This window comes from Suricata suricatta, chromosome 14 (assembly GCF_006229205.1).
Source record: "Suricata suricatta isolate VVHF042 chromosome 14, meerkat_22Aug2017_6uvM2_HiC, whole genome shotgun sequence".
Taxonomy (NCBI): Eukaryota; Metazoa; Chordata; class Mammalia; order Carnivora; family Herpestidae; genus Suricata; species Suricata suricatta.
The window spans coordinates 61369251-61389600 of NC_043713.1; the positions used below are offsets into that span (position 1 = coordinate 61369251).

Here is a 20350-nt window from a genome sequence, read left to right on the forward strand (position 1 = left end):
TATATATATACCACATCTTCTTGATCCATTCATCAGTTGATGGACATTTAGGCTCTTTCCATGATTTGGCTATTGTTGATAGTGCTGCTCTGAACATTGGGGTTTCATGTGCTCCTACGCATCAGCATTGCTGTCTCTCTTGGGTAAATCCCTAGCAGTGCTATTGCTGGGTCATAAGGGAGTTCTACTGATAGTTTTCTGAGGACACTCCACACTGTTTTCCAGAGTGGCTGCACCAGTTTATATTCCCACCAACAGTGTAGGAGGGTGCCCATATTTCTATTTGCAACAGCACCAAAAATGTAAAAAACCCAAATTTTTTAGTACTCTATCACTGTGTAATAAATCATGCCAAAATTTAGCAGCTCACGACAATGACTCATTATTTCTGACAAAACTGTGGTTGACCATGGAGTTCTCTGCTCTACATGATGTCAGCTGCAGTATTCTGAGGCTTCTACTGGGCTGGAACATCCCAGGTGGCACATTCATATGGTGATTGACACTGCTGGTCAGTTGGGAGTTCAGTGCAGATGTTGAGCAGCAAGTTATCATCTTATAGACTCTTCAGGAGGCATGGCTTCTTACAGCATTAACGACTGGCTTCCAAGAGGAGACGCCAAAGAATGAGCATTCCCCAAATTTGCAGGGGAAAACTCAAATATCTGGCATCGTAATCCCATCTGGAACATAAAGTTAAATGGGCAAATGGAAACAATAAAATATAAGCAAATATTTATATTATCTTTAGATTAAAGAGGAATTTCTTGAGTAAAAGACTCTCTTGAACTTAAAATGTATACTGGTTTAAAATAGCCATACAGAAAGTTAAAAGTCAAATGATAAGCTGGGGGATTTTGCAGCATAGCAGAAAAGATTAATATCCCAGACCTATGAAGAACACTTAACTCAGCAAGAAAAGGGCAAAGAACCAATACCCACCAAACTCCTGTGATGTGCACTCCAGACACTAGTTTGTCAAGTGTCCATCTTCATGTACTTACCTTCTTGTCTGGGAGAAAGACAACAAATAAACAAAAACAAATGTAATGATGTAATGTCAGATCATAAAGGAATATAAAGCAATGTCAGGGGCACTTAAGAGAAAAACTAGATAAATAGTTGATGGATGGAGGAGAGTTTGATCAGGGTAGGCAGAGCAGAGGTAGCATTTGAGCAGAGTCCTGAAGAAATTAAGGACTGTGATGCAGATACTCAGAGGATGAGGGTGGTATGTTCCAGAAAAAGAAACAAGGCCAGTATGGCTGGACTAGAGTTAGCAAGGCAGGCCCAAGACCAAAGAGATAGGCAGAGTTTAATATAGAATCTTTTAATTTGTCCTATAAGCCGTTTCTGTCACTTCCTACTCTTCATAAATGTACTTTCTAATGGCAGTCTTGGAAAATTTTAGTAAGTGGATGTCCTAAGGTTGTTTTTTGTTTTAAGTTTTTATTTATGTATTTATTTATGTATTCTTTTATTGAGATAGCATGAGGAGGGAGGGGCAAAGATAGAGGGACAGAGAGAATCTCAAGCAGGCTGTACACTGCCAGTGTACAGCCTAACGTGAGGCTCAAACTCATGAAACCGCAAGGTCATGACCAAAGCCAAAACCAAAAGTCAGATGCTAAACCAATTGAGCCACCCAGGGGTCCCAGATATCCTAAGGTTTAATAACGACAATAACCACTCTCTCACAGTTAGATGTGACATTCAGTCCAATTCTGAACTACCATAAATAATACTCTGATGAATAGCTTCGTGCATAAGTCCTTCTTGCATTAAAGGGAAACACTTTTTGGATAGAGAATATAAATTTATTTGACTCTTTTACAACACCTTCACTAATGCCCCATAATTATGTTTGATATCCACTCAAGTTGTCTGTTTTGTGAATTCTGTTCATATTGTGGTTTTCCCATTTATCTACTGCCATTCCATCAGGTGTAAGGTGATATCTCATTGTAGTTTTGATTTGCATTTCTCTGATAATAAGTGATAATGAGCATCTTTTCACATGTCTGTGGGCCATCTGTATATCTTATTTTGAGAAGTGTCTGTTCATACCTTCTCCCCATTAAAACAGTTTTTAGGAGCACCTGGGTAGTTCTGTCGGTTGAACGTCAGACTTTGGCTCAGGTCATGATCTCTCGGTTAGTGAGTTCCAGCCCCTCATTGGGCTCGCTGCTGTCAGTGGGGAGTCTGCTTCGGATCCTGCATCTCCCCCCACCCTTCTGCCCACTCTTGCTCTTTCTTGCTCGAAAATAAACAAACATTTAAAAAACAATAAGATAAAAAATTTAATGTTTATTTATACTTTTGAGAGAGAGAGACAGAACATGAGCAGGGGAGGGACTCTATCCATTTACCACTTCCTGGACCGAGGCCCCACAAAATTCCCTCCCCGGAGATGTGGTGTAGGCAGGGGGTTGGGCCCGTCTTCTGGTGGAGGGGCCCCACATTAAAAAAAAAAAAAAAAGGAAGAGGAAGGAACACCAGACATGTGAGGACATGGCAAATAGGCAGCTCTCTGCAAGCCAGCAAGTGTTCTCCCACCAGAATCCGGCTGTGCTGGCACCCTGCCCCTGGACTTCCTGCCCCCGGATCTGTGAGAAAACACAGGTTCTGTTGTTTAAGCCACACGATCTGTGGTATTTTGTTATGGTAGCCCTAGCTGATGGATACAACGCGACTGGGCCTTCACCAGAGGTCGTGCTCAACTCTGGGGAATTCATTCATTATTCACACCAACAAAATAAAACTCTTCAAGTGTCCTCAGCTGGGTAGCTAAAGTGGCAAGAGAGGCAGAGAAAAACTGGAAAACACCTTTGGAAAGCATCCATGGTGTAAAATGATATTAGTTTGCTTGCCTGGCCAGAAAAGAACTCCGGGGCAATTTCAAAACAAAGAGAATTTTAGGCCATTTGAACAATGGATATAATCCAGGATTTAGCACAGAGCCTTTAATCTTGACTATTTGGAAGGATACAGTCCATTAGGATGCATAAAATGCAGTGCATGAGTTAAGAAAATTGTTCTAATTACCTTAACATGTAATTCATAGGTGTTAATTTTTAAAAGCTTATAAGAAAACAACAACCATGCTCTAGAAATAGTTGAAATATGTTATTTTTAAGGAAAGATTCCTGGGATGAGAAAGAGGATTGTTTTTGCTGAATGTAGAAGTTGTAAGAGTTTTGAATTTGTTAAGTAATAAGCAAAAAAGAGAACAAATAAGGGCAGTAAAGGAATCTTAGCTATTAAGTCTCATAAAATTTGCATCCTGATCTCTTTGAGTTACACCTGATAAAGGAAAAAAGGACAGAAACTCATCACCCCCTTCAGTCACGTGGAAAAAAAGGAAGTTTGATTTTTTATTCTTGTGTTTGTTAAACATAATAGCAAACATAGAAAAACAGGAAAGGTAATTCCAGATGGTATCAAAGGGACACTATAATTTTCATAGAAAAACATCTGGATTAAATTGTCTCAAAAAAAAATCCCTTCTCTAATTTTTGCAGCATAGTTTGGGAATTGCCAAATAAGAAAGAACTCTATGTAGTACACTGTAATTTGAGGTAAATCCAAGATAATAGGATTGATCACTGTAGTGCCTAGAGTAATTAGTTTCAGATTAATGTTGGAGATGTGTACTGTACAGGCCTTTGACATGCCAGTTTTAATGTTTACCAAATTCAAAGTTACTTCTCTTAAAAACTGGGGATCAGTCTGTAACATTAAACTCCTTCCTCATTTGTAACATTGTTTCTAGATGTTATAAAAATATAAATACATTACTTTTACATTTTTCTAGAAAATTAATCAAAAGTATTGGGAGAAACAGCTCACTTTATTGACTAATTTTGTGGTAGAAATATGTTACTCCCACTGTTTGTTACCTAATATTTAGTAAGACAAAAATTCATTACAGTATTTTACAAATTTGATGTATCTATAGGAATCCTTCATTAGAAACGGATAATGTTGTATAAATGACACACTATGACTGAAGTACTTCTCACAATTATTATTCATAGACTATCTCTCTTGGATTGATCTTTCACTGATGTTGAGAAGTTTACATTGTAGCTGAAATATTTCTCACATTAAATATATTATTGAATTTCTCATGTCTGAATTTATGTTGGCACATTCTTAAGATTTCTTTTTCTTATGAATCCTTGATGTTGAATAAGGTAGCACTTATTTTTTAAAAAATTTTTAACGTTTATTTTATTTTTGAGAGACAGAGAGACAGCACAAGCAGGGGAGGGACAGAGAGAGAGGAAGACTCAGAATCCAAAGCAGGCTCCAGGCTCTGAGATGTTAGCAGAGCCCGATGCAGGCTCAAACTCATGAACTTTGAGATCATGACCTGAGCTGAAGCCAGATGCTCAACTGATTGAGCCACCCAGGTGTCCCAACGTGGTAGTTATGATGAAGCCTTTTCCACATTTCATACATTCACAGGGTTTTCTCTCAGTATGCATCCTCTGGCGTTAAGTCAGATACACACTCTGACCAAAGGATTTAGAACAGTTATTACCCTTGTAGGGGTTCTCTTCAGTATGAGTTCTCTCATGATGATTAAGGTCTTTTACTGAAGGATTTACCACATTTTGCAATTATAAAGAGAGAATTCTTGGAGTTCAGTAAAATGTATATTCCATCAGAAAACTTTCTCATATTCATTCCATTCAAAAGATTTTTCTCCAGTATGGATCCTATTAAGTTGAAGATCCTATGACCTATGATTTATGACTATAGGCTTAGCTGCATTCAGCTCACTCATAGGATTTCTCTCCCATATTCATGCTAAGATATAAAGTTGAATGCTCTCAGTAAAGGCTTTCCCATATTTTATATATTCAAATAGTTTTTCTCCAGTATGAATCCTCTTATGTTGAATAAAGGATCACCTATGATTAGAGACTTTGCCACATTCAGGACACTGATAGGGCTTTGCCCCACTATGAGCTCTGTGACGCACCGTAAGATATGTACTTTAGGTAAGAGCCTTCCCACATTGGTTATATTAATAGGTTTTCACTTCTGTGGGAATCTTCTGATGCTGCATGATATACGTGCTTTGGTTATAAGCTTTTTTACATTCATTACACTCATAGGGTTTCTCCCCAGAAAAACTCTGAAGAAGGACGAAGGGTAAGTCCCAGCTGAATGATTTTCATTCACATTATACTCCTACTCATACTCTTTCTGCATGTGTGTTATAGAATGTGTGATCCTTATGAAAGATTTCCCATCATTTCTGCATTTGTAGAATATTTTTCCAGTACAAATTCCCTGATGTTAATAGGAGAAAAGTTATGATTGAAAGTTCTGTCACATTCATGACATCAATAAGATTTCACTCCAACACCTGAAACTAATGTAACATTATGTGTCAACTAGATTCAAATAAAAAAGAAAACAAAAGCAGTAATTCAAAAAGATGTATGCACCCTGTATTTATTGCAGCATTACTTACAACAGCCAAGTTATAGAAGCAACCTAACTGTCCATTAATAAGTGAACGGATAAAGGAAATATTATACAGTAAAACTTTGGATTGCGAGTAACTCATTCTGTGAGCATTCTGCAAGACGAGCAGACATTTCTAATAAATTTTAACTTGACGAATCAGTGATGTCTTGCAATATGAGTAGTATATTTAATCGAATGTTACATGATCACACTTAAAGCCAATGGTTCCTCTCTCTCTCTCTCTCTCGCTGCAGGATTGTGGGTGATCATCTCTGATGCTCGATCTCAAGTCACAGTGCTTGGAGAAAACTGTGGCCTGGTTGCATTCTTGGGCATGGCTTAGAGGGGCTTGCTTATAAACAGAGGCCACCAGTTGTCAGTGAAATCATGTCCTTGGGGAAGACCATGGGACTGGAGGTGAATAAGGATGCCATTCAAGAGCTGGTGGAGCAACATGGCCAGGAGCTGACCACTGAGGAACTCATGGATCTGCATCATGGGCAACAGCAAGAGGTCATGGGGGAGGTCTCATTTGCAAAGGAAGAAGAGAATAAGGCAGAGGAATCCCTCACTTCATATGAAATTAGGGAGATGTGTAAAGTGTGGGAAACAGTGCAAAATTTTGTAGAAAAGCACCACCCGAATAAGGCTGTTGCAGTGGGAGTGGTGGATCTGTTTAGCAGCAATGCAATGCCACATTTCTGTGAGATCCTCAAAAGGAGGCAAAAGCAAGTGTCATTGGAAAAGTTCCCTGTTAAAGTTGCATGAAAAGAAAAACGTTCCACTGAGCCAACAGATAGCAGTGATTCCATTAGTGATGGTGAAAGTCATCCTACACAATCACCCTCCTCTCTCGTCTTCCTCACATCAGCCACAAAGGTTTTCAAAGGTAAGAACAGGTTAATTTGTTTACTTTTCTTTATGTTTTTGTATATTTTTTATTATTTTACATTATATTACAGTATTATCATTTTTATATAAATATTTTTGGGTTGTGGAATGGTCTGAGTTTCCATTGTTTCTTATGGGGAAATTCTCTTTAATATACAAGCATTTTGGATTACAAGCATATTTCTGGAATGAATTATGCTTGCAAACCAAGGTTTTACTGTATATACAATGCAATATTACTTAGCCATCAAAAAGAATGAGATCTTGCCATGTGAGATGAGATGGATGGACCTAGAGAGTATTATGCCAAGCAAAATAAGTCATACAGGGAAAGATAAATACCGTATGATTTCACTGATATGTAGAATCATGTAGCATCAAAAAACAAAACAGATGAAGAAACAAAAAAATAGAAACACATTCATAAATATAGAGAATAAACTGATGGCTTCTCGAGACAAGGGAGCTTGGGGATAGGCAAAATAAGTGAAGGAGATTAAGAGGTTCAAATTTCTGGATAAAGGGGCGCCTGGGTGACTCAGTCAGTTGAGCGTCTGGCTTCGGCTCAGGTCATGATCGTATGGTTTGTGGGTTCAAGCCCCGCATCTGGCTCTGTGCTGACAGCTAGCTCAGAGCCTGGAGCCTGCTTCAGATTCTGCATTTCCCTCTCTCTCTGACCCTCCCCTGCTCGCGCTGTCTCTCTCTGTCTCTCAAAAACTAAATTTAAAAAAAATTAAAAAATTTAAAAAAACCTCTAGGTAAAAAATAAATAAGTCAGAGAGATGAAAAGCACGGCATAGAGAATATAGTCAATAATATAATAATATATGGTTAAGACATTTATTGTGGTGAGCACTGAGTAATGTATAGAATTGTGGAATCAATGTGTTATATATTTGAAATAAAAGTGTATGTTAATTATACTTCAATAATGGAATATATATACATATATATTTATACACACACATACATACACATATATGTGGGGTCTTTGATGTTCAATAAGATAAAGTATGTCCTATCACTGAATGTGTACCTATGCCATTGCAATTGTAGGTTTTGTCTCCAGTGTGAGGTGGTATGTCTCTGAATTTGACGAAGACATGTAATGCATCTGAGGTGTTTTCTATGTTCACTATATTTGTAAGGTTTCACACTTCTACAGCTTCTCTGTTGGGTTGTGTGAAGTTATTGCTATCATTGTTACAGTTGTGCACTATGTAACTTTCAGGAATGCACTTCCACGAAATAGGGTTTGAATTCAAGCTAAAGTCTTCCCCAAATTCATTACATTTAAGTACATTTCTTATGAATGAAGATCGCTTACGAGGTGGATTCTCCAGTGATGCCCTAAGTAGTCACCAAAATCTGAGACTTCACTTGGGGAGTACAAAATGCCATCTGACTTGAATTTTTCTGCTATTCCATGGAGAAAAGTCTGCAGAAATAATGTGGTTCAGACTTGAACCTTTGGTTCAAGTTCTTATTTCTTGGCCTGAAAGAAATTATGCATGCAAAATCTCTGTAATGGAAGAAACGTCTATGGAGAAACTGAAGCATAAAGTAATTGTAACATGTGTAAGTTTAGTGAGCTTTGTCAGTTTTCAAATAATAGCCTATATGAATGACATATGGAATTTTGAGCCCTGAGAATGAGAACCATTGTGATATATGAGCAAGGAGTGAGACAGGGATAAAAAGTGGTTACAGAGGGTCCAATAAGCATATTAGATGGGGGCAGGAAATAAAAACGGTCCTTCGTGAAGGACTGAAGGGCAAAAACTGGGGCCATGGAAACAGACATTCGTGGCAGGGGAACTGCAGAAGGAAGAACTAAGTACAGAGAAGGCAGAGAAGGGCACAGCTCAACTCAACACAAAAAGAGGTGACAGCACAATTAAGCAAGTGTGTTGTGGGGGATAAGTTTAAGAATTCCCTGAACTTGCACCAATGGGTTAACAAGGCTTAGAGTGGAAAGCCACTTCCATGGGACAAAAGTGTCCGAGAACAGATAGAGGTGAAAACCCACCACAGTAGGGTGAAAATGCTCAGAGCTAGAAAGAAATGCCCATTAGCAAGAAAAATGCCTTGTTAACCCTGAGGTGGCATGCTCTATCTGACTTAGTCTTAGAAAAGTTGAGATAAGCAGACATGGTGCCTGGTGCCGGCAGTAAACAGCAGTCATCTTAGTGCTTCGACCTTGATTTGTATTGACCCTAATCCCTGACACTGCATACCTTCAAAACCCCTTTTCTCTCTCATATGTGAGTTAATGATCACTGTTTTACTGTCTCTTCCTGCACAGCCATCACAATTGTAAACCTTCTGATCCTAATAAATACAGAGCAAGGACCCTTACTCAGGGGTCTCCTCCTGGACATTAGCCTCTTTAGTATTCAATTCTAAATCCACTCTCTTGCTGGACAGAACTCCAGGATCAAAGTCTGCAACAGCCTGCAAAGGTATGACAGCAGGCAACAGAGAAATGCAAGAGGAAGAAAAGCATAGTTTAGAAGAGGCATCATTTATAGAGAACAGATGGAAGGATGTGCATTGTAGAATAAGAGCAAATATGACCATGAGAAGCTTCATGCTCAAAAAGTGGCATCCAGAGTCAAGACTGAGGGAACTTGATGTTCCTGAAACAGCCCTGAGTTTCTATGGGAGAAGGCTCTGTGGCCACATGTCTAGAAAGCACTGGCTTGATGGACAACCTTGTGTGTAAGTGTTCAGGACTCTTTCTTCACCTGGAGGGATGTCCCTCATACCATCCATGGAAATCTGCCTTGGTCCAACCAGGAGATCACATCAGGCCTGGAATCCTGACACCTTGCTTGGGAAAGACAAGAGTTTTAGGTGTTGGGGATGGTGGCATGTGTGAGCCCAGGGCCCTGCCTCCATTCTGCCTTTGGGTCCTTTACAACATGAATGAAGAGTGACATGTCCCAGGGAGCAGAAGACTCTGACATCTGAACATCAAAATATGGTACCATGAGTCAGAAGCCTCAAGGCTTCAGTATTCGAATTTTGGATACAGAACAGAGAGTTGATTCCTCATTTGTTTAGCCCTATTGTCAAAGAAAGCTGCACACAGGTCTCTAAGGATCAAGAGCCAATATACCTCTGCAAGTTTAAAACCCCTTTCCAGTGTTTGTTGCCTCTTTTAAAATCACACACATTTCCTTGTAATCTATAATACACCTATACTTATAATCACTTGCCATTAAACATTTAATTTATTTAACATTTCTCTCTCCCCTCATCAGCTAAGAGACATTCTGTAAAGATAGTACCCTCTTGCCCCTGCCCCTTGTCATACTCATAAGACATGTTGGTCTATAGTTTTCTTTTCTTGTGATGACTTTGATATGAGGATATATTGGTCTTATACAATGAGTTGGTAAGTGTTTCCCTCCCCTGTATTCCTTGGAAGAGTTTGTGAAGGATTGGTATTAATTCTTTAAACAGGTGGTAGAATTCACCAGTGAAGCCATTTCATCCTGAGGTTGTGTTTGCAGGAAGGTTTTTTTTTCCCTCCAGTTTCCTTCCTTCCTTCTTTTCTTCCTTCCTTCCTTCCTTCCTTCCTTCCTTCCTTCCTTCCTTCTTTGCTCCCTCCCTCCTTTCTACTTTCTTTCTATAATTAACATACAGTGTGACATTAGTTTCAGGTGTACAATATAGTGATTCAAGATTTCTATACATTACTCAGTGCCCACTACAATAAGCATACACTTTGTAAAAAGTTTGTTGATCACTAACTCCATCCCTTATTTTAGGTCTATTCAGATGATCTATTTCTTCTTGAGTGAATTTTGATAGTTGTGTCTTTCTACGAATTAGTCTGTTTCTTTTATTGGTCACTATTAATGTACGCTCTTTCATTCTGGATTTTAGCAGTTTGAGTCTTCTTTTTTCCTTAGTCAGTTTAGCTAGAGATTTGTCAGCTATGTTGATCTTTCCACAGAACCTATTTTTGGGTTTACTGTTTTCTCTATTGTTTTTCTATTCTCCATTTCACTTATGTTCACCCTAATATATATTATTTTCTTATTTTTGCTTGCTTTGGGTTTAGTTGGCATTTATTTCTCTAGTTTCATAAGGTAGATGTAGGCGCCCATTCAGCCAAAAGGACTGTTGGGATCCCGCTGTGAACTACCAGGAGGAACGCACATATCCCTAGCATAGCTGGTGGGTGTGCCCCTGGTGCAGTAGGGTCCCTCAGTTGAGGATTGGAATTGAGTCACTCTCCTGGGAGACTGAGAGCACAGTGTCATATGGCTTGTTGGGTCCTACTTTCCTTTGTTTTAGAGAATGTGCGCATGACCTCTTGATCAAGATGGATTAGGGACTGGGGTTAGTTTTCTATGACCTTTAATTATAGTTTCGGTGAATGGGCAAATTTTCAGATTGAAACTCCCTTCCTGGTCAGGGGCACTTTACCTGTAAGTCATCATGTTCACCTTTAAAGAAAAATAGCTTCTTTTAAGCTTTGGTTAATATTATACTATATGCGTAGAACAAGACCCTTGTTAATGTATTTCATTCCTGTTTTTGAAACTGTGTAGTAAATTATGTTATTGTTCTCTTTACCATGGAAACAATGATCTTTTCTGGAACATGTGATTTTTACCTAAAACCTCAGAGTTACAAACAATGTAATCATTAAAGACAAAATGTAATCACCTGTGGTATATAAAGATCCTAAGCATCACAGTAAAGTGCAATACTGCCACCATTCACTTTGTGTTCTTTCTTATAGATACTGCGCCGACACCACTCCCCTACTCAGAGACCCTTAGACAGTGGTTCGTGGGCTGGTCCCCCGCAGTAGAAGTTTGTGTTGCTGGTTAAAAGCCTTCTTCTGGGGGGCGGCGCCTGGCTGGCTCAGTCAGTAAGATGTGTGACTTTTGATCTCAGGGTTGTAAGTTCAAGTCCCATATTAGATGTAGAGATTACTTAAAAATAAAATCTTAAAAAAAAAAGAGCGTTCTTCTGTTTTAATGTAGGTGCTTATAGCTATAGATAAAAAAAATTTAATGTTTATTTATTTTTGAGAGAGAGAAAGAGCACAATCAGGGGACGGGCAGAGAGAGAGACACAGAATCCGAAGCAGGCTCCAGGCTCTGAACTAGCTGTCAGCCCAGAGCCTGACACGAGGCCCGAACCCACAAGCTGTGAGATCATGACCTGAGCCGGAGTCAGACTCTTAACCGACTGAGCGACCCAGGCCCCAGTATACAAAAACTTTCATGTGGCTCCATTTTCTCTCCTTTATACTGTTATTACAAAGCCTAAAATAATTTACATATTATCAGAACTAACAGGAGAGTTTAATAAGGCATCTGGCAATAAGATTATGATATAAAAATAAACTAAGTTTTTATATACTAATTATACAGCAGGTAGAAAATACTATTTTGAAATATGCGTTTACAATAACAACAGAAACTAAAGATAAGCAAAACACTGAACAAAAATTATGCAAAACCTGTATGGAAAAAATTATAAAATTTCATTTAAAGACACTTAAAAGACCTAAATAAGAGAGATAACATACCATGTTTGTGGATTGGAGGATTCAGTATTATAAGGTGTCAATTCTTCCCAAATTGGTCTACAGATTTAATATGATTCCAATAAAAACTTCAAAAATTCCTATAAAAATTTCAAGTGCGGGTGTGTGCATGTGTGTAATTTGATCAGCTGACTCAAAATGTATATGAAAAAGCAAGGCATTCATAAAGAAAAATAAGATAGGAAGATTTGTCTTACCAGATAGAAAAACATTTTATAGAACTATAATAATTAAGACACTTTGATAGTGATGAAGGGATAGACAAAATGACCAACAGAACAAACCAGAGAGCCTGAAAATAGACCCAAGCACATATAACAGAAGTAGTACATCAAGTAAACACTGCTGAGATAATCCACTATCTAAATGCAATAAAAACAGGATTGAATCGAAGCCTCACACTAAACACAAGAATCAATTCTATACAGATGTGAGACTACATGTTAAAAGCAACACTTTCAATTTTTAAATGAAAATATTAAATGCTGTCTTTTTGCTATTGGGTAAGAAAAATTTTATTAAACAAGACACACAATTAAAATAAATATTTTAAAAAAATGAATTAAATAAGACACCTATAATTCAGTAAGAAAAAAGAAACCCAAACAACTCAATAGGAAAAAGAAATGGTTGATAATGGCTTAAAGTTTCTGTTCATCAAACACCACCACAAAGAAAGTTCCAAAATCATTTGTTATAGAAAACAGAAAAGAGTTGTGCATATACACGTAGTAGACAAAAGAGCATTCCAAATACTTAAAATTTATTGACTTAAATATAGCGATTGCTTTTTGGGGATACTGACTGGGCGGGAGCCTTCTACGTGCTATAAATGTTGTACATCTTGATCTGGGTGTTAGTTACATGGCTGCTATGGTCTAAATATTTGTGTCCCTCCCAAATTCATATGTTGAAATCCTAATGCCCAATGTGACGGGGTCTGTGGGAGGTGCCTAAGTCATGAAGGGGGAGCCTTCAGGAATGGGATTAGTGCCTTACAAAAGAAGCTCCAGAGAGATCTCTAGCCTCTTCCACCAAGTGAAAACAAGGCAGAGAGCACAAGCTATGAGCCAAGAAGGGGCACCTTGTCTGAAGGTAACCACTCGGGCACCCTGATCTTAAATTTTCCAGTCTCAGAACTATGAGACATAAATTTCTGTTGTGTATAAGCCACCTGGTCTATGGTATTCAGGTTATAGCAGCCTGAACAGACTAAGACAATGAGAGAGGACCAATACAAAAATACACCTGTACATCTAAGATATGGACATTGTACTACTTGCAAATCATATTTTGACTAAAAAAATGAATTAAGGGGCACCTGGACGGCTCAGTTGGTTCAGTGTCCGATGTCAGCTCAGGTCATGATCTTGCAGTTCATGTGTACGAGCCCCACCCCAGGCTTGCTGCCGCCAGCCTGTCAGCACACAGCCCACTTCAGACCCTCTGTTTCTTTCTCTGCCCTTTCCCCACTTTCACTCTCTCAAAAATAAATAAATATTTAAAAAAATGAATTAAATAAGACATCTATAATTCAACAAGAAAAAAGAAATCCAAACAACTCAATAGGAAAATGGGTAAAAGCCATTTTCAACAAGCATTTCACAGAGTCAGGACCATAAATGGCAAATAAACATATGAAAAGACGCACAACTTCACCAGTCATGAAGGAAACACAAAGAACACAGTGAAATATCAACTAATACCCACTTGAGTGGAAAAATACAAGAATCATCAGGGTCAAGTGTTGGATACTGTGAACCAACAGAGATCCTCCCATAGGACTGGTGAGGGTAGGTATCCATGAACAATGTGGCATTTTCTCAAATATTTGCATGGTACTACACCAGGTCCATGCTCCAATATATTCCTTTGAGAAATTCTTGCCTATGGGCCCTAGGGGACAGGTACAAAAACATCCACAGAGGCACAGTTACTAATAGCAAAAAACACAAGTGATTCAAATGTCCATTGACAGGAGAATGGACAAATCAATTGGAATAGTATACAGCAGTGAAAAAGAATGAATGACAGCCACACCACACAACCTGATGAATCTCAAAAGTAACGTTAGTAATGAATCCCAGAAGAGCACACCCAGTATAATGTCATTTTTATAACACTTAAAGCAAAACCAAATGGCACAAAGTTTATGTGTACATACATGAAATAATATACATGAAAACAAACATACATGAAAAAAAATATATATACATATAAGCCAGGGAAACACACAATTCAGGACAAAAGGTGCCTTTGGAGAGAAGGAGACAAGTCACTTGTACTGAAGCGATTCCTGGATTGGGTAGTTGAGTCACAGGTCATTGTTCTGTTATGATGCTTTTAGTGTATGCACATTATATGGTATTTTGTGTTATTATACATTACATTAAACATATAATAAAGAGAAGATTGATTTCCTTCAAACTTAAGTTTGAGACAGGAAGGTGTAGGGGGAAGATCTTGATATAGGAGATACAAGGGCATACACACATGTCTGATATGACCTGGTTCAAATCTTGGAAGGTGGTCTATACTTGCAGTCCCATCTCTCCCTCCCTCATGCTAGACTCATGAAAGGATTCAGAGGGGGTTCAGTGGGTTGAGGGGGAGCCAGGGCTCCCCTGCTGTGACATGCGCCCTTCCATAGTGTCCCCAGTTCATCTCTCCAGTCCATGTTCCCCCTAACTGTTCCCAGCCCTGACACCCCCTCCCTGCTGGAAGAGCACCCCCAATTGCTCTGTGCCCCAGGCTTGCTCCCCAATACCAAACCTCCCACTTGTTTGCTCCCTATCCCCTCCCCTGCCAACCCACCGTGCCACAGAAGTGGAACACAGCCTCTATACATGGAGGGTGAGGGCAGAGAGCCTGACCGGGGCCAACTCCAGGCTCTAGGATTGGGCTGAGCAAGGACCCTATCCCAGGCAGGGGACACTAGAGACACAGCCAGCCCTGACAGCTGGGCCTGCCATGAGCACCCTCAGCCTTGCAGGCCTGGAAATATTAAAGCCAATACCTAGTGCTTCCTCAAAGCCAATCCCAGCACAGGCACTTTTACTCACCGATAGTGGATTTATGCTGTGCCTTTTGTGTGCTTGGCACTTTTCTGGACCTTGAGGATGCAATGGTGTCCCTGCCCTATTGGAAGTCAAACCCAAAGAAAGACAGAGACCCCACATTCCAGGAGGAACTGCAAAGCTTGGTGAGTGCCAGGGAGGCAGATGCGGGGGGAGGATGGAGAAGGGCCCCTGGGTCCTTTCCAGGAGGCTGTGTAAACTGTGACTTGAGGTTTAGGGAGCAGGATGTGCACAGGCCCAGAGGTGGGAAGCTGGCCAGGCGGGCAAGAGGAAGCAGATCACTGAGGGGCAGGTCCAAACCCTGGGGCCACACAGGACCCCAGGCTCTGCAGGAGTGAGGTGGGAACTCATGTTGGGCAGAGGCGGGTCATAATCAGAATTTAGGTTGATCAGAACTCATGTTGGGCAGAGGCGGGTCATAATCAGAATTTAGGTTGATCAGAACTCATGTTGGGCAGAGGCGGGTCATAATCAGAATTTAGATTGATCAGGCTCCCACTGAGAAGGCAGGGGTGAAAACTGAGGCCTGGAGAAGTGAGGCAAGGGGGCATATGGGGGTCCAGGGGGATGGCATGGGCGTGAGAGGTGTCTGCCAGGGTCTAGGGTTACCAGGAGGGCATGAGGAGAGCAGAGCCAGTTGTGTCAGTGGTGCTAAGAGATCAAAGATGAGGACAGAGAAGTAACCTTTGGCCCCAGGGAGGTGGAGGGAACCCTGATGGAGCAGGCTGATCCAGCCCTCAGATCCCCCCATCGTCTTCTATGCCAGGAATGGCAAGATGAGGGGCCATCGCAGGAGCCGGTGATTGTGAGAATGGCCCTGACATGGAGCCTCCAGCCCTCTGGCAAAGGGGAGCCTCTGAGGACCCCTGTGTAGCAGAGAATGTCCCCCAGAGGCAGCCCTCCTCACTGCCCCATGAGGACCCTCTTGCCCCACCTGTGGGTGAGTGAGGCACAGAGCTTAAAGGGCTCACCTGGCCAGGCTGTGCAGCTGGTGGGGGATTGGGGGTGGGGGGTGGTCAGGAGCCCAGAATTTTCCCACTGGAAGCTAAGCCTGGGCCCGCAGGGCACAAAGTGGCTGGCAGGCCTGATGCCCCATCTGGGCCAAGTTGGGAGGCTGAAGACGATGGTCTTGACTTGTCAGAGCCAACCCAGGCCAGACATTCTAGGGCTGCTGACGCCAGGATGAGGCAAACAAGGTCATTATGAGGTAATGAGCTCATTACTGAGGTCAGACAAGGTCATTACTGGGTAATGAGTTGTCCCCTACAGAGCCACTTGCCCCAGGACCGTTCCTAGGGAATGATTAGGTAGCCAGAGCCACCGGCAGGCCAAGGCACAGTTCCTGGGCTTGGTAGTCAGGGTGTGTTCGGGGGCAAAGGGTGCCCAAGTCCAGTCCCCACAGCAAGCCCCGGACCCTCTGGCCTCTTCTTTAAATGAGGAGCCACCTGCTGCTCAGGGGTCCGGGCAGCAGGGCCCCAGAATAGACAGACCTACCCTTTAGGCTACAGGCCTCCCATGGTGCCTGCACACCTCCCAACATCTGTCACCTCTGACACCCTCACCACTTCCTGGCCAGAAAAGACTCCTCCTGGGCTCTGACAGGTGGGAACACTGAGGCAAGCCAATAGGGCCACCAGGGAACCATAAGGCAGAACAAACCAGCCCAGAATGGTGTCTTGAACAATGGTCCAAGTCAGAACTACTGGCTTAGTTCAGTGAACCTCTACTACATGGCCTGCAGTTTGGGGGCTCAAAAGGCACCACAGTCTTCCTTTCCTAAATGACCTGGGTCCAACGGTCCAGGCCCCAGCCAAGATGGCCTTGCTTGCTCACAGACAGAGGCCTAGTCAGTCTGGCTCTCAGAGCAAGCAGCATAGCTGGAGTAGAGAGTGGGTGGGTACCTATGTTCTAGAGCCTGAGCGGAGGCCCAGGGTCTGTGACCAGAAACAAAAGTGGCAGCCCAGACCCCGGACCCAGTGCCTGCAACGCGCCCTCCAAGACCATCTCCAAAGCTAACCCTTTTCCTCCCAGGGTGACTGGTGGCTCAGGGCTCTCCCTCCCCATACAGACCCTCAGAGCCAGCTTCAGGGGCCCCTACCTGCATTTCTGTGTGCCTCCTTCACTGAGAACCAGGCTGGGCCAGAACTTGGTGTGCAGACAGTGCTGGAAAAAGACAAAGACCCTGCCCTGAAGCAGGTCTACCCAACGGGGCCAGGGGAGGGAGCAACCTGGGCATCTGCATTTCTAGACTCTCCCATGATGACTGTGAGGCTCCCCTGACCCCTCTGGGGCCACCAGATACAAAGTCCACCTGGTCCTTGGGCCCTGGAAAATAAAACCTCTTCTCTGGATGGCTGCCAGGGTTTAATGGCAACAGAGTGTAAAGGTGACGGCAGTAAGTCATGTGGAGGCCACCCCCACTTCTCCAGGCAGACGCAGAGCCCCAGTGTTTTCCTCTTCCCTGGGCCCTGCAGGGGCCCCACACTATTAATGAGTTAATAAGTGGCAAAGCCCATGAATCACCCAGCCCTGCTGATGTAGAAGGGCCCACCTGAATGCACAGAGCCAGATGGGACAGTCCCCGGAGGTGGTGTTCCCACAGTCACAGCCAGCCTCCTCACCCCCAGTAGACCTGGCCCCTGGTCTGGGCACACAGAGAGGGCTGGGGAGGGGAAGGAGCTGGGCCCTGCATAGTGCAGGGAGCTGGGCAGGCTGGGATGTTAGGATATTCCAGAGAGCAGGCATGTGTGCCAGTCCCTCTGGCCCAGTAGCTCTGTCCCTTCTTCTTGCCCCATTCCTTCTGAAGATACCTCTGTTCCGACCAACTAGCATGGGCAAGGCTCCCCAACCTATCTCCCCACCTCTAATCTTCAGCTTCTCCTGGCCCCTCCACCCATGAAGTTCGGGCTGGGGTCACCACAACCTATTTCTTGACCATCGCTGCACTTGACCACAGAGGCTTCAGGGTCATGTTGACCACAGCTGCCTGTTCACTCCTCACCAACACCTCTGCAGCCCTCCTTAGGGCTCAGTGGGGTCCCCGGGGCCTCCCTTCCCACTCTACACCTGTTCCTATGCAATCTGTGCTTCACAGCCATGACTCTGGGACTCTACCATCAGCCATGACCTCACATCTACAGCACCTGCAGGATCGTGAACTCCTTACTGCAAAGGCTTTGTTCATATCACATCCTTCCATCAGCCTCAACAATCAGAGAAAACCTCATAGCCCCTGTCTGCCCTGGCAGCCCAGCGGTGCCCTTCCTGGCTCTCACACCACATTACAAATCTGGAGTTTGTTCACTTCTCCTCGCCCCAGACTTTTCAAGCACCCTGCTGTCCCCTCCCATGGATCTTAGGGGCCTCCTTCATTTCATCCGTGAGGCTCAAAGAAGGCAGAGCCCCTGGGTCACAGAGCCAGACTCCAGCAGGCCTGGGGAAGGAATGCAGCGCATTTTGGTCTGCAGTATTTTAATTACTAAGGGAAGGAGGGCAGGAGTATGGTTAACGAGACTCTAGGGTTCAGCAGAAACAGATGCTGGAGGTCCCAGGGGGCCAGGTGACTCAGCAGGAATGGGGGGTGGTGTCTGAGGGGTTGACAGACTGCCAAATTCTCACCTCTCCTTGCACTTTCCAGAGAGACAGGCTACAATGAATGAACAAATGAATGAATGAATGAATGAATGAATGGAGGGGATCCCGAAGCATTCATGGTGGCCAGGGGGCAGGACTGCCAAAGAACAGGGTTGACTGCACCCTCAATCACTCTCACCGCCCCCCCCCCCCACTGGCACAGAGCTGCACAGAGGCTAGGCCCCTGTGGGATCTAGGGACAGAGGTCCCAGTGGCTGCCTTGCCATCTCCTTCCCAGCCCAGCCTGGACCCACGCCAGACCCTCCCTCCCCACAATTCATTGGGAAGGCCCCCAGGGCACCCAAAGTCCTAACTAGCCCCTAGGGTTCAGTGAGAACAACATGCTGGGCAGAGGGATACTGCCCTCCAGAGGGGCCCACAGTGCACTGCCCATGACCCTGTGATGGGCACAGGCAGCATTGCATGTGTGAAGGCACCAGGGTGAGAAAGGCCCGAGTGCAGTAGTGAGGAGCTTCCACACAAGTTGAAAAGATGGCAGGGACAGAAAAGCCAGCAGGGGTGACCACGAGGGACTTGAATGCCAGGCTGAGGAGGTGCATTGGCTGACTAGGGTGGGTGGTCGAGGCCCTGTCCCACCCAGGATGCTCAGTCCCAGACTCATTCACTCATTTACTCCTGCATCCAACATCTGGCATGTTTAGTACCTCTGGGAACTGAGTGACCCAGTTGCCCTGTGCTCAGGGCCCCTACGGTGAATCCGGGTGGACAGAGAACGGAGAACCATTTAAACGTGCTGTGAATGTGGGGCCTGAGTTACCTGCTGGAGGCTAGGGTGGCCAAAGAAGGCCGCCCTGCAGAAGTGGGATGAGTGAGAGCTGCCAGGCATATGGTCGGGGGCGGGGAGGGGCAGGCGGGTAGTCCCTGCAGAGAAATGGCCTGAGCAAAGCCCCAGAGGGGTGGAGGCTGTTCGATTAGAGCAGGTAAAAGAAGACATGACCAGAATAGTGTGGGGTGGGCTAGGACATCCAGTGGCTTCCTGAGGAAGGGGACACAGCAAGGAGATACCCAGACCCGGGAAAGCTTGAATGGAGGTGCCCATGAGGAGAATGGATTCCTGTAGCTGTGGGGGCTGGGGTCGGGCGGATAATAGCATGGACTATGGTACGGAGGTGGTGGCCCTAGCCAGAGAGGAGGACCTGAGACTGGTGGGTCCATAATCACACCTGCCTTCTCCTGCCTGTGATCAGGATAGTAGTTTGGAGTAGATGGTGTAAGCCTGTTTCCTGACTCTGGTCTGGACGCCTAGGATTCTGCAACCTTCATTCCACGTCCTATCACCTCCTGTCCAGAAGCCAGTCCAAGCTCCTCGACTCACGTCGGGACCCACCGACAGCACAGTTCCCGTGGGCAAGTCTAGCACACTCAAGCCTGCCTGCATTGCCCACAGCGCGGCGTTCCCTGGGGCTCCATCCACCACTCCCCTCCCGCCCTGCCGGAGTTCCCCGGGCCCAGGCCAGATCCCCTGACACCTCAGTCGTTCCCACAGCCATCCCGGGGGGGGCCCTCTCCACGGAGCGTCGCCGGGGCCCCAGCGGTCGCTAGGCTGCGGGCTGGGGCTCCCGGGCAGACCCGGCGCCAGTGGCGGTGGCGGCTGCGGCACGGATGGCGGTGGAACCCGGGCGCCCGTGGGCCCAGGCGCGCAGTGCGTACGGCGCGAGCGAGGCGCTGC

The 20350-nt window shown here is 44.1% G+C and overlaps 1 long non-coding RNA gene across 1 annotated transcript; it reads right to left on the bottom strand.

Moving 5' to 3' along the window:
* Positions 1-357: 357 nt before the first annotated feature.
* Positions 358-16187, bottom strand: LOC115277957. Its single transcript, XR_003902606.1, has 2 exons — positions 15999-16187; positions 358-683 (listed from the first exon to the last, which is right to left on the bottom strand). It is a non-coding gene; the product is annotated as an uncharacterized LOC115277957 (long non-coding RNA).
* Positions 16188-20350: the final 4163 nt, after the last annotated feature.